The sequence below is a fragment of the Bos taurus genome, chromosome 1 (assembly GCF_002263795.3).
Source record: "Bos taurus isolate L1 Dominette 01449 registration number 42190680 breed Hereford chromosome 1, ARS-UCD2.0, whole genome shotgun sequence".
NCBI lineage: Eukaryota > Metazoa > Chordata > Mammalia > Artiodactyla > Bovidae > Bos > Bos taurus.
Window position 1 is genome coordinate 81,848,271 of NC_037328.1, and position 25,446 is coordinate 81,873,716.

Here is a 25,446-nt window from a genome sequence, read left to right on the forward strand (position 1 = left end):
CTGTGGGTCCACTCACACATGGATTTTTTCAATAAATATACTGGAAAAATAATTGGAAATTTGTGACAATTTGAAAAAACTCAGATGAACCAGATAGCCTAGAAATATTGAAAAACTTAAGAAAAAGTTATGTCATGAATGCATAAAAGTACACATAGATACTAGTCTATCCTAACATGGGCATAAGGTAAGTGATATTTAATATAAAAATAATGTGTTCATTTTCTGTTTTATAACTGCTTTCAGAGAATTACATTACCATACACTATGCCTTTCTAAATGGAGAAATAGCTTATTATCATAGATAAGGCTTTTTTTTAAGTGTTTCTAATATTGCATTATGAATAATATAGTAATATCTATGCCATGAAAATTTTATAATGATTCACTCATTAGTGTATAGGCTGAGCTAACATGAAGCAATCATACTGATACATTCGGCTTCCATAAAGCAGTCATACTGCTACTTCTTCATTATCAATGTTATATCTGTATAAATCTGTATCAATTGTTATATCTGTATAAATATGAATTTCTTTTTCACATTATCTCATTATTTTTTCATTTTTGATGTCCAGTGTTAGTAACATGGATAACATCTACCATGTTTTGTATCACATAACACAATATTGATGTAGGTACTGACAGATGGCTCATCTTGTAAACAGATGTAAACATATGGTATTGATAAATATGGTACAGTACTGTACCTATTGGGCTTCCCTGGTGGCTCAGATGGAAAAGAATCTGCCTGCAATGCAGGAGACCTGGGTATGAGACCTGGGTTGGGAGGATCCCCTTGAGGAGGGCATGGCAATCCACTCCAGTATTCTTGCCTGGAGAATCCCCACAGACAGAGGAGCCTGGTGGGCTACAGTCCACGGGGTCACAAAGAGTCAGACATGCCTGAGCCACTAAGCACACAGCACTGTACCTGCTAGAGAAAGAAATGACAACCCACTCTAGTATTCTTGTCTGGGAAATCCCATGTACAGAAAGAGCCTGGTGGGCTACAGTTCGTGGGATTGCAAAGAGTTGCATATGACTTAGCGACTAAACAACTGTACCTATAGTTTCTCTTCCTTATGATTTCCTTAATACTATTTTCTTTTCTCTAGCTTATTTTACTATAAGAATAACCCGTGGCTGATTTGTATTGATGTATGGTGAAAGCCACTATAATATTGTAAAGTAATTAACCTCCAATTAAAAAGAATACAACATATAATACATATAACATGCAAAATACATATAAATTGACTGTTTATGTTATAGGTGAGGCTTCCTGTCAACAATAAGCTATTAGTAGTTAAATTTCAGAGGTGTCAAAAGTTATATGTGGATTTTTGACTGTGTAAGGGTCAGTGTCCTTAGTCCTCATGTTATTTAAGAGGTCGACTGTACTATTTTTCATCTTTATGAAAATTCGTAAGATCCTTCCAAAACTTATTTTACACAGCTTTTTTTGAGATTGATCCATGTTGATAAAAGCTCTATAATGCACTGATGAAATTTATTACAATGAATGAACTGAGGTTCATTCATCCATTTTCTTAATAGAACTTCAGACTGTTCTTTTTCTTTTAAAACAGTGATGCAATTAATATTTTAATAATTTCAGCAAATACATAGAACCACCATATTTTTAAAAAATGTGTCTGACTCTCTCCCCCCCATCCTTTCTTTTCTCTTAATTTCAACCAAAAAAGCACAGAAATTCTTTGAAAACAGCTGAATGAGAAGGAAAGGAGAGTCAAACAATAACTAAAGAGAATGTGAAGTCTTGAAGACCTTCCTGGGCTGGCAAGAAAATGAGCAAAGATGTCTCAGGGAATGACAGCAGATGCATGGGACTGCAAGACTGACATTCTCAAAGAATGGAAGCAACAACGAGTACTACTAGGAATATTCCCCAGAAAAGTCATTCTAAAGTAGGAGAAAGTCCTAAGGTACTACTCAGATCAAAATTCCACTCTTTTGAGTTCTTTAGAGACATAGTTTTGAGACACAAAATTGGTTAACTCGAAACACCTCTGACTCAACTCCTAGGAAGTCAAGTCCCGCTGACAACAGAAGAGACCTCGCAGACTGGTTCTAGAACCAGAAAACCAGCAATACTATAGATCAACACCAGAGGGAGCAAAAGATTACAAACGCCTGAAAAATAAACTAATTGGGAAGGAGATCAGCCCTCGGATTTCTTTGGAAGGAATGATGCTAAAGCTGAAACTCCAGTACTTTGGCCACCTCATGGAAAGAGTTGACTCATTGGAAAAGACTCTGATGGTGGGAGGGATTGGGGGCAGGAGGAGAAGGGGACGACAGAGGATGAGATGGCTGGATGGCATCACCGACTCAATGGATGTGAGTCTGAGTGAACTGCAGGAGTTGGTGATGGACAGGGAGGCCTGGCGTGCTGCAATTCATGGGGTCACAAAGAGTCGTACACGACTGAGCAACTGAACTGAACTGATACTTGTTTGGTCAAAGTTCATTTGGGTTTTTCCGTAAGATCTTACAATACAATTCATACAAGCTCAGAGAAGATGCATTTTCACACAAGGCTTGAGAGGCTCCCAGAATTTTCAGTAGAGCTGACTGGTGACGGTCTTCCCCTTATGAAGCCAGTCCCTAGAACTGGGAGAGGTAGCAGTTTTTTTTAAATGTGCGAATTCCAGCAGAAAACAAGAAGGCATAGTAAGAAAGGAGGAAACATGGCTCAACCAAAGGAACAAAATAAATCTCCAGAAACTGACCCTGAAGAAATGGAGGTTCATGAATTACCTGACAAAGAATGAAAACAATCATCTTGAAGATGCTCAATGTGCTACAAAGAACACAGACAACTAAAGAAAATCAGGGAAATGATGCATGAACAAAACAAGACTATCAGCAAAGATAAAGTATAAAAAAAAGAACAACTTCAGGAGCCGAAGAACACAAATGGGAAAATGCATAAATATGTGGAAATTAAACACATTATGAACTGCCAACGCACCAAGGAAGAAAACACATGGGAAATTAGGAAATATCTTGAGACAAATGAAATGAGAACACAACGTGGCAAAACTTATATGCTGTACAGTGTGCATAAAGGTAACACTACTGTACACTTAAATGGTTAAGACGTTGGGAAGGCGCAACAGAGACACAGACACACACACATCAAGAAGGCAATCACGTGAAGATGAAGGCAGAGATTAGAGCTATGCTGTCACAAAGCAAGCAATACTGAGAACTGTCAGCAAATGCCAGAGGTTAGGAGAAATGCAGGGAGATAAACTATACTCCAACATAAAACAAAAATGAAAAATAATAAAAACTATCCAATATCAATTTTTAAAAGGAGAGAGAGAGAAAGGCATGGAGTAGATTCTTTCCTACAATCTTCCGAGAGACAGACAGCACAGCCAACTCCTTGATTTTGGACTTCTTGCATCCAGAACTATGATAGAATTGCTGGTGTTTTAGCTTATTCTGGTTTGTGGCACTTGTGTTTTGGCAGCCCTAGGAAATTAACACAGGGATCTGTAGAGAAGAGCTTGAGTGAGTGCAGACTGCCTTGTGTCTGGGGCTCCCAGTTATTCTAGACTGTTATTCCAGCCCCATATTCAGACATCAAGAATTTGTTAAAATTTTAACTTTTTCTTTAGCAACCACCCTTTTATGCTGGTCACTGCTTCCTCCCATGCTCTGCCAAAGGTAAAAACAGTTCCGTGCCCCATCTCTTCTCAGAAGGGCTTGTCTTTGGAATTTCAGTTTACCTGACTGCCTTGTGAAGCCAACTCTCTCATGGACTCAAGAAAAGTCATGTCTTTGTGGATTATCAGGTTTTTCTAATGTTAGGAGTGAGAGAAATGTTCTCTTTGCAACTTTCTACGTCTTAAACAGAAGCAAAATTCTCCTCCCATAGTTTAATATGAACTTTAGATTTAAAAGATTTTTATTTAATTTCCACATGTAATTGCAAATGATTTTTTAAAATATCTAAAACCATGTCCAGAAAGCACTTTGTTTTATTTGCTCTGTTTATTAATACTTTTAATTTTGGCATACGTTAGGTATACTAAGAAAATGTTATCACTTTAATAGTCCATGCTTATTAAACAATCTCTAAACAACTTGATTTCACAAATCTTTATCTTGGTATTTGTTTCCATCTTTGTCTTCATTCTACATATGCACGTGCAGTACATATACTAGTGCTTTTTCTTCTGAATTGGATCCATGCTAATTTCTGATTCACAGGTTAGGTTTTTGTTTTTCAAAATAATCCTCTTAATGCTGATGTGCCTAATTTTGGTTTTCAGTCTTGCTCCTTACATTCTGACCTATCTGTACTAATACCATATGGTTTCAAGGGCAACTACATTGTAGCACATACAATTTTGGAAGTCAATCTTTTCTTCTTGAGCTTTCTTCGGTGATTTTTTATTTATACGTTCACTCTTATTTTCTCCAAGTAAATTAGCTACCATTTTATATACATCTATTTTTACATGCTATGGCAGGTTTAGGAAAAAAATACTACTACTTATTGACTATATTTTCGTTACCCATTCAAGAGTAACTTACTTAGTTCTAACCTATTGATGGCAAATAGATGGGGAAACAATGAAAACAGTGACAGACTTTATTTTCTTGGGCTCCAAAATCACTGCAGATGGTGACTGCATCCATGAAATTAAAAGATGCTTGCTCCTTGGAAGAAAAGCTATGACCAAACTAGACAGCATATTAAAAAGCAGAGACATTACCGTGCCGACAAAGGTCCGTATAGTCAAAGCTATGGTTTTTCCAGTAGCCATGAATGGATGTGAGAGTTGGACCACAAAGAAGGCTGAGTGCTGAAGAACTGATGCTTCTGAACTGTGGTGTTGAAGAAGACTCTTGAGAGTCCTTTGAATTGCAAAGAGATCAAACCAGTCAATTCTAAAGGAAATCAATCCTGAATATTCATTGGAAGGACTGACGCTGAAGCTGAGGCTCCAATGCTTTGACCACCAGATGCGAAGAGCTGACTCACTGGAAAAGACCCTGATGCTGGGAAAGATTGAAGGTGGGAGGAGAAGGGGACGACAGAGAATGAGATGGTTGGATGGCATCACCGACTCAATGGACATGAGTTTGAGCAAGCTCCAGGAGATGGTGAAGGACAAGGAAGACTGACACGCTGCAGTCCATGGGGTCTCAGAGTTGGACATGATGACTGAGCGACTGAACAACAACAAACCTATTGAAAGCATTACTTAATTGCATCCTGACAGCATACCTGAAAATATCCAGGGTTTGATAAGCAGTAACCGAATGAGTATAAACATACACTGACATTTTGAGAAAGTCTGAGCTTAAATGGGATTTTTCCCATTATGTCAAAAATACTTTGATTTCAGTAAACAAAAAGCCTTTAATTATTTTATATTCAGCCACATTAAGGCAATTAAGCAATACTATATTCAACCACTTGAGCAATTTCATACATGATTCATTCATTCACTCAACAAATATTTATTTAGTTCTCACTATGAGTTAAACCCTGTTCTAGGCACTAGGGTTACAGCAGAGAATAAAAAAGACAAAGCAAATCACTCTCCTCACATGCAGCTTATATTTGGAGCTGGGATAAAGAAGTAGACAAGACAAGACATGGAATATTATATAGTGAGAAGGAGAAAAAGAAAGCAAGAAAAGGGATTAAGAAGTATAAGCATGTGTGTGGTGGCTGGGAAGAAGAGTCGGGAGTGTAGCTAGTGTGACCTCCGAGTCAGATCCTGAAGGAGGTGAGGGAAAGTGCCACACGGTTTCTAGATCATTCCAAGCACAGGGCACAGCACCAGCAAAATCCTTAAAACAGACAGAAGGCTGAAACAGGTGACCTGGTGAAGAGTAGGAGCAGATCACGTCAAAGGGTTTTTATTAGTCAGACAGGAAGCTACTGGAGTTTTGAGCAGAGTGACTTGATGTTACTTCTGTTTAACAGGATCACTTTGGCTGCTGTGTTGATAGAAAGGGGCAAGGGTAGAAGAAAGAAGGTTAAGGTAGGAGGTAGAAGTGACTGGACTCTGCCTGTACGTTTAGGGCAGAGCCAACAGGACTTTCTCAAGGATCAGATGGTTGGCATGAGAGAAAGAGGGGCATCAAGGATAACTCCCAGGCTGAGAAACAATAATGACAGAATTGTCTGTTACCGAGATTAGGAAAATTAAAAAGAAGTTTGATGAGAGGGATGATCAGCTGTTCAGTTTTGAAAATGCTAAATTTGAGATGAATGGTAGACATATACATGGAGATGTTAAGCTGGTAGATATTTATACATCTGGAGCTAAAAGGAGAGGTCTAAGCTGGAGATTAAAAATGTTCTGGTATTTAAGGTATTAAAACTTTGAGAGTAGATAAGAGAAATGACTCTAGGTAGAAAAGAGATAAGGTTCTGGGATTGATCTCTAGGGCACTCCAGTGTTTAGAAGTCAAAAAAACTGAAGAGAAACAGAGTAGACTACAAGGAATAGTCAGAGAAGGAGGAGGAAAGTCTGAAGGGCACGATGAACTGGAAGACAAGTAAAGAAAATGTGTCCAGGAAAAGATAAGTGATTATCTATGTCAGTGCTATACTATTATTTAATGACCATTCAATTTAGTACATGTGTGCAAATTTTGAAATAATCTTAATATTCTAACCTCTATATTCATTAAAGATACTGAATAAAAATTTCATTGACAATCAGGATTTATTAACTTCAGAAGATATAAAATATTATGCTATAATAGAATATATTAACATACATGTATATATGTATGAATATATATTTCAAATTTATTTTTCAATCTAGAACAGCATTTCTATGAATTTCAATTTTAGCACTTCAATCTTGAATAGCATTTCATTCTATGCATGAAACCTTCTTCCAAGGGTTATTAAAAAGAGTTCTAGCCACACATACATGAAAGTTGCTCAGTGGTGTCGGACTCTTTGCTAGCCACATATAGGTTTGGAAAATGCTAATTTGCATTATAAATTTCTAAAAAAGAATGTGACATTTTCCAAACTTAAGTCATTATAGAACCATTTTGGTTTACGAAGTATCTTTTAGCTGTATCAGCCTTTCTGAGTAACACAGTTCAGGAAATATTGAGTTAAAACCTGGGACAATTTTTTTTGTCCTCACTGTAGCAAAATTTGTGTCAGCAAAGTTGTTGGGGATATTTTCTTTCTGCCATTTCAACACTTTTGCTGAAAACAAGATCCTTCTGCTCCTATACCACTTATGCCAGAAAATATGATGACCTTTGCTTTATTTTTACACTGATAGTTCTGTCTGTTCTCAAGTTTTTACTGTTACTCATCAAATGCCAAAATGAAGAGACGTTTGATTTCCTTAAAAAATGAACATAAAGTTCCATCAAATAAAATATGTAAAGCAAAATGAGTACATTTTAAACTAGCATAAAGTATACTTATATACTGTTAGAATAATGTATACTTAAGAGATTAAATATAACCCAATATGATCATTTAATTAGCAACATGTTATAAAGCTTTTGTTGAAATTACCTTCCCTTTATGCAAATTGTTCACCTTAATGTTTCTGTGGTGTTGGAGAAGACTCTTGAGAGTCCCTTGGACTGCAAGGAGATCCAACCAGTCCATTCTAAAGGAAATCAGTCCTGAATATTCACTGGAAGGACTGATGCTGAAGCTGAAACTCCAATACTTTGGCCACCTGATGCGAAGAACTGACTCCTTGGAAAAGACCCTGATGCTGGGAAAGATTGAGGGCAGGAGGAGAAGGGGACGACAAAGGATGAGATGGTTGGATGGCATCACCGACTTAATGGACGTGGGTTTGAGTGAACTTTGGGAGTTGGTGATGGACAGGGAGGCCTAGCGTGCTGCGGTTCATGGGGTCACAAAGAGTCAGACATGACTGAGCGACTGAACTGAACTGAATGTTTCTGTAGTGTCTTGCTACTACTGCTAAGTCGCTTCAGTTGTGTCCAACTCTGTGCGACCCCATAGACGGCAGGCCACCAGGCTCCCCCGTCCCTGGGATTCTCCAGGCAAGAACACTGGAGTGGGTTGCCATGTCTTTCTCCGATGCATGAAAGTGAAAAGTCAAAGAGAAGCCGCTCAGTCGTGTCCGACTCTTCGCGACCCCATGGACTGCAGCCCACCAGGCTCCCCCATCCCTGGGATTCTCCAGGCAAGAACACTGGAGTGGGATGTCTCCCCATATTCTGACTTTGAAATATGTGGAACATAAATTCTTTTTTTAAAGTCATGTTTTCATTATTTCCCTAAAAGTCTGATGTTCATTTACTTCCCTTCTATCTGAAAAATAGGACAGGATAGACGTTGCCTTCCCAAAGTACTGCTTATCTCCAGGTCAAAGATAGAAAGGAGAAAGGTAAAAAAATAAGAAAAAGTCAAATAAAAGGATATTTTGCCACTGGAACACCACTTAGCTAAATATTGTCCTCTTTTGTCTCAAAATGCCATCTCTGTTTAATGAAACACTGCAGAGTTTACTGTCTACCCCTCTTGCAGCCCTCACTTTATCTCTGGCCTACAGGCATTTCCAGAATTCTCAGTTTTGTTTAGTGTTCATTTATTTATTTTAAATGACAAGAAAAAGACAACACAGAATTTGGAACGTATACATCTCATGAACAGAAAGACATATATTACTGCACAACGTCCCATTTAATTTCACATGTACACAGAATAGCTGATTTTGGTTACTCTATCAGTGAAAGGGTTCTTGAAGTCTAATTCACCTATTTAACTCCCAATTCTCCACCCCAATTCAGTGGTTGATTGTATAAAAACCTTTCCCCCTAGTTTTATGGAGATATAATTGACATACAACCTTACATTAGTCTAAGGTATGCAATACAATAATTTGATATATGAGTAACTTGATATATGTGTATATCGCACAATGAAAAACCTATTTCTAAGCTCCGATTATGTATCTTAAAAGGGAGTCACAACCACTGGAATCTCACACTACCCTACAAGTAGGAGAAGTCAGAGTAATTGAGGTCCTGGTTGGTATCTTTGACAGCAAACCTTTGAATCAACTTTGGAAATGTCCTAACACAACAGAAGCAGAGGCTGACAGCTATGACGGTCAGCATCAAATTTATACCAATAGGAAATTTCCTAATATAGAAAGCAAGTATTTTTATAAGAGTAATCTCACAAGTTCTTATAGTTAAACCAAATAGGTTTTCTGGGTTCCTAGGTAAGATTCAAATGTCTGTGACCTGTGCCACAGAACAGAGTTCATGATTCGAGTCCAATTATCATTTCTGAGCAATTCTTTAACGAGTCAAATTTACAATCTGCCCTTAGTCACTATGGAGAACCTTCTTACATTAACTTTACCCCAGTTTAATGTTACTATTATCAATTCACACACTTTGTTTTGTTCTTTTTATATGTCTTCATCCCACTATACTATATGCCTTTTTAGAAGCTGCTTCAAATATTAAGAACAAAGTAAGCTATAAATAAATTTAATTAATTCATCCTTTTAAAAGTCATTAAAAAATACTAGGTCCCCATAATTCGGTTTATTGTCCCAAACACATACCTCTGTGAATACCAGTTAAATTCATTCACTTAATAAATATCTTCTAAACACCTACTGTGCATCTGGCACTGTTCTGGTGCTGGGGAGAGCACTGGTGAACAGGACATCAGGCAGAGATAAGTATCAGGGAGAAAAGTAAAGCAGAGAGGGGAATAGGGGTGCCTTGGGGGTGGTGGTGAGGTTACTATTTTAAATAAGTTGTTATAGCCTTAATGAGAAGGTAACATATGACTTGAAGGATCTGAAGATGAGGGATTAAACCACATAGATATCTGCTGTTGTATAACTGCTAAATTGTGTCCAGCTCTTTTTGCAAGCCCATGAACTATAGCCCACCAGGCTCCTCTGTCCATGGGATTTCCCAGGCAAGAATACTGGAGTGGGTTGTCATTTCCTTCTTCATGGAATCTTCCTAACCCAGAGACTGAACCCACATCTCTTGTGTCTCCTGCACTGGGAGTCAAATTATTTACTACCTCACCAGGAAGCCCAGTTGAGAGACTAAGAATCATTAAATTTTAGGTTGAGGGTTCTTTTCTCTAAAACACATAGGTTCTGAGAGCATAATCTGACCTCACATATTTTTACCACTTCGTCCTCATCTTCTTAGTGTTGACTCAGGTTTTTATAGGATACAACAAAAGACCTGATTCTAAGCTTATCACGCTAAATTTACACTTCTCTATCAGTGAAAACGTATGGCCCTGGACACACATTCTTTTGGAAAGCACAGATTCCTTGGCTGTAGTCTAAAGGAACATAAGCAACATGAAAGACACTAAAGGCCAAGGAAATTGAAGAGAAATCAGAGAAAAGGATATAAAAGGCAAGGTACTAATGGACTTGAGTCATTTAAGCTTTTATTTTTGTGAGAGGGTTCAAAGGAGAGCTTTAATACAGGTGAGACTTGAGGCTTTTGAAGAGGATCTAAGTCTTGATGAAGTAATTCAAACTCAAATCTTGAACACATAATTATGGTAGGCCTCAGGGTCTTCAAAAATTTGTACTTGATACTTCAAAACAAAACACATAAAGATACTACTAGCAAGTCTAATAAAAGTTCTTGAGGGATTCGAAAAACTGTAATTCTTTGAACAGTATTTAATCAGATTGCTAGATACAATGCTGAAAGAGCAAAAGAAGAAAACAAAAAGGAATTAAGAAGAAAAGGAAAGAGATTTTAAAGAGCTATAGTGTACTGAAAGAATAAATACGTTCATGGGTTTATCACTTTGATTAACATTCTTCACATCAAATTGCAACTGAATTTAAAGTTCTTACAGAACCACCATGGGCTGTAGTCAGATAAACTGATTTAATGATAATTTCCTGGGCTTTTGATTTTTGAAAGCATGGCCAAAATATTTGTTGGATGAGACAACATAAAATGAAATTGATTTTGTGGGGTAAATAAAGAAGCTAAATTGGGAATATCATGATTTGAGAAGATTTAAACGGGTAGAAAAATTAACAAAGCCTTCGAATGGAAAATTTCAGACCACTTTGCAAGTTCAAAAGATAAACATGTAGTATATCTCACTGACTACTCTTGTGCTCATTCTAACTTATTTCTTTAATCTGCTCCAGTAAACATGCTTTTTTTTCCCCCAAGAAAGAATTAAGCTTTTAAAAATTAATAAGAGCAATTTGTGTTTACTGAGTCTATACTTTGTGCCAGGACTACTCTAAGCACTTTGAGTAATTCCTCAAAATGATCTCATAAATTAAGTATTACTATTATCCCCAATTTACATGTGAAGAAACAGGTCCAGAGAAGTTAAGAAATTTCAGGTAGCTTCCGGAGCTAGTAAAGGGTGGAGTCAGAATTCAAACTCAGGCCAACCAGCCCCACAGCACCAACGTACACCCACTCCTCTAACAAAACTGTTTTCATTACACAAAGCTTTCTAGAACTAGGGCTTTCTTTAAATCAACATTGTGTCATGTCACAATCTTTCACTGCATATTCAGAATAGCAAGCTGCTGCTGCTGCTAAGTCGCTTCAGTCGTGTCCGACTCTGTGCGACCTCATAAACGGCAGCCCACCAGGCTCCCCCGTCCCTGGGATTCTCCAGGCAAGAACACTGGAGGGGGTTGCCATTTCCTTCTCCAATGCATGAAAGTGAAAGGTGAAAGTGAAGTCGCTCAGTCGTGTCGGACTCTAAGCGACCCCATAGACTGTAGCCTACCAGCCTCCTCCGTCCACGGGATTTTCCAGGCAAGAGTACTGGAGTGGGTTGCCATTTCCTTCTCCCCAGAATAGCAAGTGTAGTGACTAATTTGCGTTTTCCAATAGCAGTAAGGTAGAATCAGTTTCAGACGTCAATACTCAGAAGTGACATCCTATAGGGACGTCAAGGCACTTTAAAGCACGCGGCTTCCCTGGTGGCTTTGTGTGTGTGTCTGTGTGTGTGTTAGTCACACACTCATGTCTGACTTTGTGACTCCATGGACTGTAGCCTGCCAGGCTCCTCTGTCCACGGAAATCTCCAGGCAAGAATACTGGAGTGGCTAGCCATTCCCTTCTCCAGAGGATCTTTCTGACCCAGGAACTGAACCTGCGTCTTCTGCATTGGCGGGCAGATTCTTCTAGATGGTAAAGAATCTGCTTGCCAATGCAGGAGATGTGGGTTTGACCCCTGGAGCCTCTGCACCACAACTACCAGGACTGTGCTCTAGAGTCCCGAGAGCTGCAAGTACTGAGCCCGTGCTCTGCAATAAGAGAAGTCACCACAGTGAGAAGCCCACACGCCGCAACTTCGAAGTAGCCCCGGCCTACCAACAACTAGAGAAAAAGCCCGTGCAGCAACGACGACCCAGCACAGCCCAAAGTAATAATAATAAAGCACGTCACTTAAATATTAACAGTGGTAGAGGATTATAGATGACTTTACTCCTTTTGGGAGGGATATACATATCTTTTTTTTCTACATCCTATTTTTTATAAAGTGGAACATGGATTATTTACATGATTTTTAAAAAAGGTTTTTTAAGCATGTCATCATCTTTATTAGCATTAATATATATAAACTTACAATAAAATTATCAGGTTAAGTTTGTTCCTACTCTATTTGAAGAGAAAGAAATTCAAGGTAGAGTAGGCTTTACAGTAATAATGAAATAATAATAGCTATTATTTACTTAACACCTAATATAAGCAAAGCTTTTACATACACTTACTTTTCAGTAACTTCTTATTTTCTAGAAGAGATTGAGGCTTAGACTGAATAATAAACTTAATTAATAGAACAGCAAGTAGATACTAGAGCCCAGATCCAAATCTATGTTTACTGCTCTAGAGGCCTAACTCTTTATACCGTACAATGCACGTACCCTCTCCAGATGCCAAATATCTGTCTTACAAAACAAACTAAAGAAATCTTTCTAAAATTTAGGTATTCTTAAATAGAAAATACTGAACACAAATTATTTAAGTTCAGTCAGGGTTATCATTTTGAATATCCATGAACACAGAAGAGTTTTCATCTCACCAAAAAGCCTGGGTTGCTACCAATTTCAAATTAATTGGTCAATTTTCTGACTTTGTTGCTGTCCACACTTGTCAATGTGCCTGCCTCTATTTGATGGGCTTCCCTTGTGGCTCAGTTGGTAAAGAATCCTCCTGCAATGCAGGGAGACCTGGGTTCGATCCCTGGGTTGGGAAGATCCCCTGGAGAAGGGAAAGGCTACCCACCCCAGTATTCTGGCCTGGAGAATTCCTTGGACTGTATAGTCCATGGGGTTGCAAAGGGCTGGACACAACCGAGTAACTTCCTTTTTGGCCCACTCAGAATCTGTTGCTTCTAATACACTGGAGTTAGATCCAGTTAATTAAGCATGTTAAACTGTGTCTAAATGTAAATGAACTGAGTAAAGACCTGAGAAAAGCATATAGATTTTGTGTCTTATAATTTGGAAGCTCAGGTAATTTTATTTCCTGGTTATATGTTAACTGAAGTTAGTAGCTGAATGAGCAGCAGGTAAGTTAGCTCTCAGAATTTAAATACAGGGATAACAGAACATATACACATACCATAATAAAACACTTTACTGCAGTATAATTTTTTTTCAGATTTAAAAGATACCTTATTAATAATTTGGTACAATCTTCCAAACAATGAGAAGTACCCTCTACAACACTGCCAACATTCAAAATTTGCTTAAGAGACCCTAACGACTCGGCGTTCACTGCCTCTGGACACAATCTGCTCCACTGTTGACTAGTTCTATCTATACCTTCTCTCATTTAGAACTAATTTTGGCTTCAAATAACAGAGAACAAGTGCACTTCCTATGGCATTTCTCCAACTGTTCCCAAGTCTTCTTTTTTCTAAACAAAGTAGTCTCAGTGCTCTCAACTTGGATCATCACAGTCGTCCTTTTATATAATCATAAGATTGATTAAAAACAATTCTCTCCTTCTTCCAGGTTTATCTAATAATTAATATACAAAAACTAATTGCTTTGTAGGTAATGGGTCCAATTAACCCATTTTGGTCATATACAATTGGCACACTAGGAAAAGCTTATGAATCTAGCTGAATTCAAATTGAACAGCAATATATTTTTCAGTTCTTCTTTTCCCCCCTACTCAAAACAATGGCACAAAACAGAATCTTAAAAGATACCCTTAACCATAATGTTACGTGTTACTAAATTTTAACTTTCTCATCCTCAGGCTTTTGTCTATCTTTACATCACTTGGGCCCTGTGAATGATCTTTTAACACTGCCAAAATTCTTCAAGCTGTTCTCACAATTATGAATTAACCGCTAACAGTCCAGCTCTGAGGCCTTAAAATTCTGATTTTTTTTTTTCTCTTGTATTAACTGGATACCTTCCTATGCAGAATTTGTAGTTTTCACACACAAAAATATATAAAATATATTTATGTGTGAAATAATAATATACATACATTTTAAATATATAATGTATTATATATGTACCTGCACACACACACACACACACATGTATCTGCCCAATTCTATGTTCTCTACATATAATTTACTTTCATTTCTTTTCTTTCTATAAGTCACCTTTACTTCATTCATCTTGACTCAGGAAAACACAGTCTACCCTTGGATTCAATTCATTGCTATCCATTCTCTTAGCAAGAATAAGGACTCCTACTTTAGGCATTCTTCCCAGTGATTCCCCCTCCTCCCAACCTTCTGTGGCCAGTACTGATTAGTCTCACAGATCTCAAGAAGCAAAGCATTATTTAATAGAAATGATTTATATGCAAAACAGTCAGCCCGTGTGGTATTGATCTGAAACACCTGGCATACCATAATCTGTTCTATTCTATTAATTATAAGGCCTAGATTAGTGGCCTTCATTTTGCTTCTAACAAGACACACAATGATATATTTTATGACAGTAGTGTTACATAGGTATGTATCTTACATAGCCTATTCTCCAGCAAGTTTCAAATAAAATCCCTCCACTAACAAAATGGTACTATTACATCTTCAAATTTCTTGTATAACTCACTGTACTGATACACTACTCTTAATCCAAATTTCACCCAATGAAAGTGTAGAGAGACAAAGATGGCTAGAGAAGTAAGTCATCAGAAATTTTTGCTGAGTCCAAGGCAGAGAAACAGGCAATTCAAAGGAATATTCTCAATGCAGAATGAAATTATCCAAATATATCTAAGTGATCTTTCTGGCTTCCTGGTTTTATAACAGAGAGAACAAGCCATTCTTTGAAATGCCTTAAGCCAGTTCCAGACTTCAAGAACAAAGTAAAATAATAACAGTAAGGTCTGTTTAAAGAGTAGAGTTGCTAAACAGTAATTCAATGCAAACAAGTCCATCCATTCAGCAGTAAAGAGAGGTTCAGAAGAACCGTGGCAATCCAACCCAAGCATAGCTTGCAAACCAAGGTAACAACACCCGCATCACATAGGGAGGTCAGGCACAAGCTATGAAGTGTGTATGGGCATTGAACTCGGCAACACTAAGCACCTAATTTATTAACAAATTCTTATTATGAATAATAATCTAATGCCAAGATTACAAACATATTAAAACATCACCAAACCTTTCATGCAGCTCTGAAATAAACAACTCACTTGTGCAACCTCATTCCTCCTGAATAGTGCAAATAATCATAAGGACAATAGACATAAGGAATAGTAATGAGTTCACATAATTAACCTAAAGCCTTGCTGTTTGTTTCTTAGCATTAAAAATAAATGTTCAGAGTAAAAAACAACAACAATCCACCAGAAAGAGAATACAGAAAAAACATGAGACTCCTTCCTTCTCTAGACTTCTAGTCTCATTCCCTGGGAGTACCTGTTCCTTAAGTGCCCTAAGTTCCTTATGTGGATCTGAAGAAATTTTACAGGTATGTATAGAAATATATGCTTTCAAAAACACAAATGAAAATATACTATACATACAGTTCTATATTGTTTATGTTAGTTAACAACGTATCTTAGAGATTTTTCCTTATCCCCACCTATGGATCTAACTCATTCTAAGAGCAGCAAATACTACATTCTATAAAAGCGTTCATTTAACCAGACTCTGCTGAGGATGTTCAGGTTATTTCTAGTTGTTGTTGTTGTTTTCTTACTTTCAAATAATATGGTGATGAATATGTTTATAAACAAATTTTTATGTGCAAGTGCAAATATATCTGAAAGATGGAATCCTAGAAGTAAAACCTATTTTTAGAAAGCATTCCAAACAAGAAGCCAGTTTGTCTACAGAGACCAGGAAAAACTACAAGTTTAATAATTAGTGATTAAAAGGTGCCTAATATTATTGCAAAGTTAGAAGTTAAAAGTTTTTAAAATTAAAAACTCTTCAACCAGGAAAAATAGAAATTTTAAAAAGAGAACCTTGCTCCTAGGACAGAAAGATTAAAGGCCTGGAGAATGAATCATCTAAGATATTTTTTTAAATGGAGAAAAAGGAAAATAGCATACGTAAGACAGGATTTTTTTTTTTAAGACACCTAGGGGCTTCTTTTCTTGCTTTAACCTAAAGCATAAAATAAAATTGGCTAGATTTGGGACACATACTATTACAGAGCCAAATTTGGATGTGCGATGATTTAATGACTGTTGGCAACCCCATACTTACAGGTTCTAAAATGTTGAAGGAAGATTCAACAGAAAGAAAACAGAGCAATAATGTTCCAAGAATACATATCTTGTCAATCTCTCTAATTTCTGATCAGTTTTACAGAGAAATAGTAACATTCCCTCATATATAATGAACAAAACTCAAACTTCTTTGGAAGATCTGGATTAAAATATAATTCAAAGAGATTCAGCCTATATTTTTCAATCAAAATCCTATAATTTTCTAGACCAATCCAGAGCTATTCTATCAATATTTTTCACCTAAAATAAAACAGTTAACAACTTACCTTTCCCAAAGTGCTAGGATTTGAATGCCAAAATACAAACTGATTCATGTTTTTGTCCTTTCCTGGTCCGTGGATTTCTTTAAATGAAGTCCATATTAGCGTCCACAGATATCAGAGTTCTGCAAAACTGAAAACCTCAAGAACGTCAATGCACATATGTAAGTCACCACTTGGATACCAATTTATTATGAATAACAGTTACCATACAGATTACAAATATAGTCATTTAGATGTGCAGAATTAATGGACATGACGTTGAACAGCACACTGAGGTAGCAAAATTAGACTTTATGACATTAATATTAACATCAATCTAGAGGATCTCAAAACATTACTTTGTACCAAATTTACATGTATCCTAAAGGACATACCATAGTAAGAGCACAGAAAGGTGAAAATCATTTGGTTGCCAGCAATTTCCAGAAATTGGGAAAACAAGGTTTAAAGGCAGGCAAACTTTAAAAACTGTATGACTTCAATAAGGTATTCGAATCTCTAGTTTTAGTTTTTTCCAACCTATTTTCAATAACATCTTAAGATCGTTAAACCTAAAAATGGTTACTCGTTTCTTCCTTGTAAAACAAACAAAAAGCCAGAAATTCAGGTTTCCCTACTCCATTACATCCAAACCAACAACAACATTCTAGAACCATTTAGGAGCTACTATCTCATTTGATGGAGAAGGCAATGGCAACACACTCCAGTACTCTTGCCTGGAAAATCCCATGGACGGAGGAGCCTGGTGGGCTGCAGTCCATGGGGTCGATAAGAGTTGGACACGACTGAGTGACTTCACTTTCACTTTTCACTTTCATGCATCGGAGGAGGAAATGGCAACCCACTCCAGTGTTCTTGCCTGGAGAATCCCAGGGATGGCGGGGCCTGGTGGGCTGCCATCTATGGGGTCACCCAGAGTCGGACACAACTGAAGCGACTTTGCAGCAGCAGCATCTCATTTGATAGTATGAAACCCCTACACACAATCACCTCCCTAGATCTAAATCAATCAATGCATCTAGATAGGGATTCATGCCCAGATCTTACTACAAGCCTGATGTGTCATCTGCACTTTTTTCGCATTTGACAACCAAAAAGAATCAGGTTATTTAGGTCTATGCCCACTCTTTGAGCTTCCCAGGTGGCGCTAGCAGTAAGCCTGCCAGTGCAGGAGACAGAAAAGATGCAGGTTTGATCCCTGGGTCAGGAAGGTACCCTGGAGGAAGAAATGGCAACCCACTCCAGTATTCTTGCCTGGAGAATCCCATGGACAGAGGAGCCTGGTGGGCTGTATAGTACATAGGGTTGCAAAGGGTGGGACACCACTGAAGGGACTTAGCACATGCCCACTCTCTATTTCATTCAAGACACCTAAACAAATACTTCACTATGGAAACAATTTAACCTACAGAGATTCATTCTTTTGGAAGCCTCCTACAACTATTTAGAAGGACTTAACCCTTTATGTGGACTTCCCAGGTGGCTCAGTGGTAAAGAATCCATTTGCCAATGCAGGGGACACAGGAGACACGGGGTAACAGTTCTATCCCTGGGACAGGAAGATCTCCTGGAGTAGAAAACGGCAACCCACTCCAGTAATCTTGTCCAGAAAATTCCAGGGACAGAGGAGCCTAGTGAGCTGCAGTCCACGGGGTTTCCGAGGCACAATGCACAAAACTTCTGTGTACCCACCAGATGAAATCTCTGACTGGACTTTTGTATATAACTATTTTAATCTTTGTTATGAAATACTTCTCATGTACATTTCAAATGTAAAAAGCACCCCAGTTTAAGAAAGAAAACATTATGAAAAAGAAAAATAAGTTCATATTACAGAAAAGAAGCACTTAAAACACTAATTGGGCTTCCCCGGTGGCTAAGTGGTAAAGAATCCGTCTGCAGTGCAGGATCCGCAGGAGTTATGAAGATTCCCTGGAGCAGGACCTGGCCACCCATTCCAGTGTTCTTGCCTGGAGAATCCCAGGACAGAGGAGCCTGGCCGGCTACAGTCCCTAGGGTCGCAGAGTCGGGCAAGACTGAAGCGACTGAGCACGCAGGAACACCAACACTAATTAGAAGCTCATTGCTACAACTGCAATTTATTTGATGGCCAACTCCTGGCCGGTACCTTGAAATTATTCCCAGAAAAGTGAAGAAACCTGAAAAAAGTCAAACTGATCGCCTTTCCTCTCCACCTACCCCAGGGAAAAATATTAAGACACATTTCTAAGTTTCAGTAACCACAAAACAATAACAACGTCCCGAACCTCTACTGCACTGACATTCTCAAAGCCACTAGTTAGCAAACTAAGCTGGCATCACTTCTACATTTAGAAGTAGGAACATTTAAGTTTAGAAGCTCCCCCAAGTGAGCCAGAATTGGGTTCGTGCGTTCATTAATTCAATTTTTTGACAGCATCTAATGATGCCTAATAGTGACAAGGCACTGTCCTAGATTAAGAAATGAAAAGACGATGTCGCTGTTCCCTACTAGCAGAATAGGATGGGGGACCGGGTAGGAGGGAAATGAACTCTACATCAGCTCATCTCAGTGTCCAGGTTCTGTGTCTTCCCCTCCGAGCGCCAACAGTCATGAGCCTGTGACCATCACCTCCCCCACCCCAACCCCCCCACCCAAGCCATGACCGATTCCTAGAAGACTCAGCCTATCTGTTATTTCCTCCATGACCTCGGCCCTCACGACCCCGTTCCTATAAAGTTCTTCGTATCCCTATCTCTCCAGGGAGCCGTATGCCAAGGAGCCTTTCCTCCAGCCCCGATAGCAAGCGAGAGCCACGTTTCCCTGCCCGAGTTTGGAGTTTTGAGCAAACTGAGCCCCCAAGCCCAACTTCCACCCGTGTCCGGTCCGGGTTCGGCACGCAAGTTACCTGCCTGGAATCCACGGTTCCAGGACGACCACGGACGCTCCGCCCCGCCCATCGCGACGCCCTCCACAACCGAGTACCGCCTCCAGGGCGTAACTTCCGGGTGTCGCGTCCGGCTCGAATGCCTCCCGGGCCCGCAGTCCCGCTAAGTCCCCAACGCAGTTAGTTGACGCTACTTCCGGCCTGTTCCCCGGTTCTGTCGAGATTCAGGCGTTCTCCAGATCTTGTTTACCAGGTTTTTTTTCCGCCTGTTTGCCTAAACTCCGGCTATATAGTCCAGCCTGGAGAAGTGCGGATTTTTTTTTGTTTGTTTTCAAACTTTTTTGCCGGCTTCTGTAGCCTTCTATGATGACTTGCGCCTGCCACTTCTCTACCTTGAACTCATCACTGTTCTCCAGACTCGTCAAGTCCCTCGGACAGTCACAATGTTTTCTCAATTTTGCTCAAGTGATGCTACCTCTCACTTGTAACCATATTACCTAGGCAGACTACTTAACTTCTCTGTGCCATTTTCCCAAAGATTGAAACAGGTGATACTAGTACCTAGAATATAAGGTTGGCGTGAGTGTATTGTTTGAGGAAATACATGGAAAGCGCTGACACAGTGAAAGCATTCAAAGAGTGCTAACTATAACCAGTTACATAACTCTGGTTGGAACATAAAAGTGGTAAAGGAGGTTGGAGCCGGTTTTCCTGTTATCCTCAGCTTTTAGTTAAGTGATTGATTAATGATGCTTGGTACTTTCCCATCTGAACTGTGAGCTTCTCCAGACAAAGAGGGAATTTTGTATAAGAATCAATTTCAACGCTACTTGAAATCGCCCGCTTGGGTACTGTGCTACCCAACTTGGGGGAGATGAATAAAACCCAAGCCTTGCCTTCAAAAAGGTGGAGATGCTTAAAGGTTATTATGGGAGAAAGAAAGTCAACCCAGGAAAAAAAGATGGGACCAGCTGAGCCGAGGGTTTATCATTAGAACAAAAAATGTACAGAATGTTATATGCAGGTCAGGAAGCAACAGTTAGAACTGGACATGGAACAACAGACTGGTTCCAAATAGGAAAAGGAGTACGTCAAGGCTGTATATTGTCATCCTGCTTATTTGACTTATATGCAGAGTACATCATGAGAAATGCTGGGCTGGAAGAAGCACAAGCTGGAATCAAGATTGCTGGGAGAAATATCAATAACCTCAGATATGCAGATAACACCACCCTTATGGCAGAAAGTGAAGAGGAACTAAAAAGCCTGTTGATGAAAGTGAAACAGGAGAGTGAAGAAGTTGGCTAAAAGGTCAACATTCAGAAAAAGAAGATCATGGCATCTGGTCCCATCACTTCATGGGAAATAGATGGGGAAATAGTGGAAACAGTGGCTGACTTTATTTTTTTGGACTCCAAAATCACTGCAGATGGTGATTGCAGCCATGAAATTAAAAGACACTTACTCCTTGGAAGGAAAGTTATGACCAACCTAGATAGCATATTCAAAAGCAGAGACACTACTTTGCCAACAAAGGTCCATGTAGTCAAGGCTATGGTTTTTCCAGTGGTCGTGTATGGATGTGAGAGTTGGACTGTGAAGAAAGCTGAGTGCCGAAGAATTGATGCTTTTGAACTGTGGTGTTGGAGAAGACTCTTGAGAGTCCCTTGGACTGCAAGGAGATCCAACCAGTCCATCCTAAAGGAGATCAGTCCTGGGTGTTCATTGGAAGGACTGATGCTGAAGCTGAAACTCCAATACTTTGGCCACCTCATGTGAAGAGTTGATTCATTGGAAAGGACCCTGATGCTGGGAGGTTTGGGGGCAGGAGAAGAAGGGGACAACAGAGGATGAGATGGCTGGATGGCATCACCGACTTGATGGACATGAGTTTGAGTAAACTCCGGGAGTTGGTGATGGACAGGGAGGCCTGGTGTGCTATGATTCATGGGGTCACAAAGAGTCGGACATGACTGAGCGACTGAACTGAACTGAGAACTGAAAAGAATTTTGGAGATAATTATTTAGTCAAGCTCTTGATGTTACAAATAAGGAAAATTGGATCCAGAGAAGTAACTGACCATAAGTCACACAATTAGTGGTAGGGCTAGGATCAGAAGTGGAGTCTAAAAACACTAGCTACCTTCCTCCATTTCCAAAATATGCCACAGGTGTTAATAAGGTAAAAGCAGATTCACTTGCAAGACCTTCACTCTCAGTGGAAAAAATTAGGAAAATTCCCCCAGTCCAAGATAGAGGAGCAGTTGAACCCAGCAGTTCCCACAGGATTCTGATGATCATTTGAATATTCTGATCTGGCCACTGCTGGGTTCATTTCACACTCCATAGCCCCCTTTCTCTGGCAAACTTCTTAATCTTACCCAGAAACCAGGAGTTAATTATCAACTCCTCTGAAACTCCAGTACTTTGGCCACCTCGTGCGAAGAGTTGACTCATTGGAAAAGACTCTGATGCTGGGAGGGATTGGGGACAGGAGGAGAAGGGGACGACAGAGGATGAGATGGCTGGATGGCATCACTGACTCGATGGACATGAGTCTCAGTGAACTCCGGGAGTTGGTGATGGACAGGGAGGCCTGGCGTGCTGTGATTCACGGGGTCGCAAAGAGTCGGACACAACTGAGCGACTGAACTGAACTGAATTGACTGATGAGCTCTACCTTCAGTTTTAACTGGCCAAACAGGAATAAATAATGGATTCAAGCAGTTCCCGAGAGTAAACATAAATACACTTGGTACACTGCTAATAACATGGCACAATTTTATTTAGACTTCTCTATTGGAAGAAATTTGTCTTAAATATTCAAATTCTGTTTTAGGACTATGACAAAGCTACCATAGTTATTATTGTTGAAATGTTGGTTATAAATCTGTGTTACAAATAAACAGGTAATCCCATAGACCCATAGAATAATATAATTGGGATAGATGAAATTTAAGGTTTCTTCCAACTCTAGCAGTAAAAAAGATCAATGATACTTTTAATGAATCTATGAACTATTGAAATTAATTTACTGAAAATCAGAAAATTAGACAATGGTAGTCAGTTCTAAAGTCTAAGCCTCCTAATTCTATTTATTCATTCAGGAGAGACACCAGCTCAGGAATTAGGGACACAAAGATGAATAAAATAACCCCTTGCTTTTGAAGAACTTTCTATGTCATAAGAGAGGCAGACCTTTTAATGAAAAAATAATTCCATATTAATGTTATCATAGATCCATCTAATGCCTTCATTCCAACAATGTGCTTTTTCCTTTTGACTACCAACATACTATAACTTGAAACAAGTATAAAATATATTTCAATCAAATTTTAAATCAATCATTTGAACCATATATATATATATGTATATATACATGCATGTTGTTTAATTGCTAAGTCGTGTCTGACTCTTTTGTGACCCCATGCACTATAGCCCACCAGGCTCCTCTGTCCATGGGATTTCCCAGGCAAGAATACTAGAGTGGGTTGCCATTTCCTTCTTCAGTGGATCTTCCCAACCCAGGGATCGAACTTATATTTCCTGCTTTGGCAGGTGGATTCTTTATCACTGAACCACCAGGGAAATCCTCAACAAATACATGATTGGTCAAATATTTGTTCATAAAACATAGTTTCAAGTAACCCACATCAAACCATGTTAAATTACTGTAGGAGCCTCAATACAACATTTCTCTTATCTTCCAATGTATTAATCCACTCAAAGACTGAAATGGAATTAATTTGGTGTATCTTGTTCTTAATGAACACAATATATCTTTGATGATCACAAATTCCCTTTTCCAAACCATCTCCTTAATGAATTATTCTGAAATTTCGTTAGGTGTTGATTTTTAAACTCACCAGTCAACAACATCTTTTACCATCTTTTTGCCTATTCAAAAATCAAAACATTTGCACATCCCTAGTCTACTGGCCTCTTTTCTTTTCATTGGAATTTCTCTGTGCTATAACCACATCAGTACAATTTCCAGGCTTAAAATCAAGGCACTTTGATCGAAAAACCTGGAAATAAGTACTAGTTGCTAGAAATTTTGATGTTTATATTAATGGAGGTATGAGTTGTGCCAACCTACTTCATTTTCATCTTAATAGTACATGATGTATTAATTTGAATCCTGTTTGCTATTCAAAGCAGATGGAAATATAATCCTAGAATAAAAACACAATTCAATTTGACTACTCTCAGAGAACATAATACTAATGATGTCTAATAACATGACTATTTTTACTGAGTGCTTTTCATCAGCCAGTCAGATTCTAAATTTGTATTCACTCAAAAAGGGAGAAGACTACACTTAGTGACAAAGAAAGATACAAGTCACATTTACGAACAACTTTTTTGGGCTCCAAAATCACTGCAGATGGTGATTGCAACCATGAAATTAAAAGACACTTACTCCTTGGAAGGAAAGTTATGACCAACCTAGATAGCATTCAAAAGCAGAGACACTACTTTGCCAACAAAGGTCCGTCTAGTCAAGGCTATGGTTTTTCCAGTGGTCATGTACGGATGTGAGAGTTGGACTGTGTGAAAGAAAGCTGAGTGCCGAAGAATTGATGTTTTTGAACTGTGGTGTTGGAGAAGACTCTTGAGAGTCCCTTGGACTGCAAGGAGATCCAACCAGTCCATCCTAAAGGAGATCAGTCCTGGGTGTTCATTGGAAGGGCTTCTGATTTCATGGCTGCAGTCACCATCTGCAGTGATTTTGGAGCCCAAGAAGAGGAAATCTGTCACTGCTTCCACCTTTTCCCCTTCTACTTGCCATGCAATAATGGGGCTGGATGCCATGATCTTAGTTTTTTAATATTTAGTTTTAGGGTGGCTCTTTCACTCTCCTCTTTCACCGTCATCAAGAGGCTCTTTAGTTCCTCTTTGCTTTCTGCCATTAGAGTGGTATCATCCACTTATCTGAGGTTGTTGATGCTTCTCCTGCCTATCTTGATTCTGGCTTGTAACTCATTCAGCCTGGTATTTCTCATGATGTGCTCAGCATATAGTTAAACAAACAGGGTGACAGCAGAGAGCCCAGTCATACTCCTTTCTCGATCTTGAACCAATAAGTTGTTCCATACATTGTTCTAACTGTTTCTTCTTGACCTGCATACAGGTTTCTCAGGAGACAGGTAAGAAGGTCTGGTATTCCCATCTAAGAGCTTTTTACAGTTTGTCATGATCCACAGTCAAAGGCTTTAGTGTAGTCGATGGAACAGAGATAGATGTTTTCCTGAAATTCTCTTGCTTTTTTTTTTTTTATAATCCAGCGAATGTTGGCAATTTGATCTCTAGTTCCTGTTCCTTTTCTAAACCCAGCTTGAATATCAGGAATTTCTTGTTTCACATAATGATGAAGTCTAGCATGCAAGATTTCAGTCTCCTGCACTGCAGGCGAATTCTTTGCCACTGAGCCACTAGGAAAGCCCCCGCTTATAGGTTATTACAAGATATTCAATATACTTCTTTTTAAAAATTCTTTCTATTATGGTTTATTACTGGGTATTAAATATAGTTCCCTGTGCTATATAGTAGGAATGTCTGTTTATTCATTCTATATATAATAATTATATATAGTT

At 38.8% G+C, this 25,446-nt stretch overlaps 1 protein-coding gene across 3 annotated transcripts in view; it reads right to left on the minus strand.

Annotated features, from left to right (window-relative positions):
• The window catches only part of MAP3K13 (mitogen-activated protein kinase kinase kinase 13), a 161,605-nt gene extending 141,575 nt beyond the window's left edge, over positions 1 to 20,030 (minus strand). The window contains exons 1-2 of one of the 3 annotated variants that reach the window (XM_059891150.1): positions 19,871 to 20,030; positions 16,986 to 17,112 (exon numbers count right to left, since the gene is read on the minus strand). The gene's annotated coding sequence lies outside the window, so the exon portion shown is untranslated. The remainder of the gene's footprint in view (positions 1 to 16,985; positions 17,113 to 19,870) is intronic. The other 2 variants (XM_024997604.2, XM_010801213.4) reach the window with 2 other exon arrangements.
• Positions 20,031 to 25,446: the final 5,416 nt, after the last annotated feature.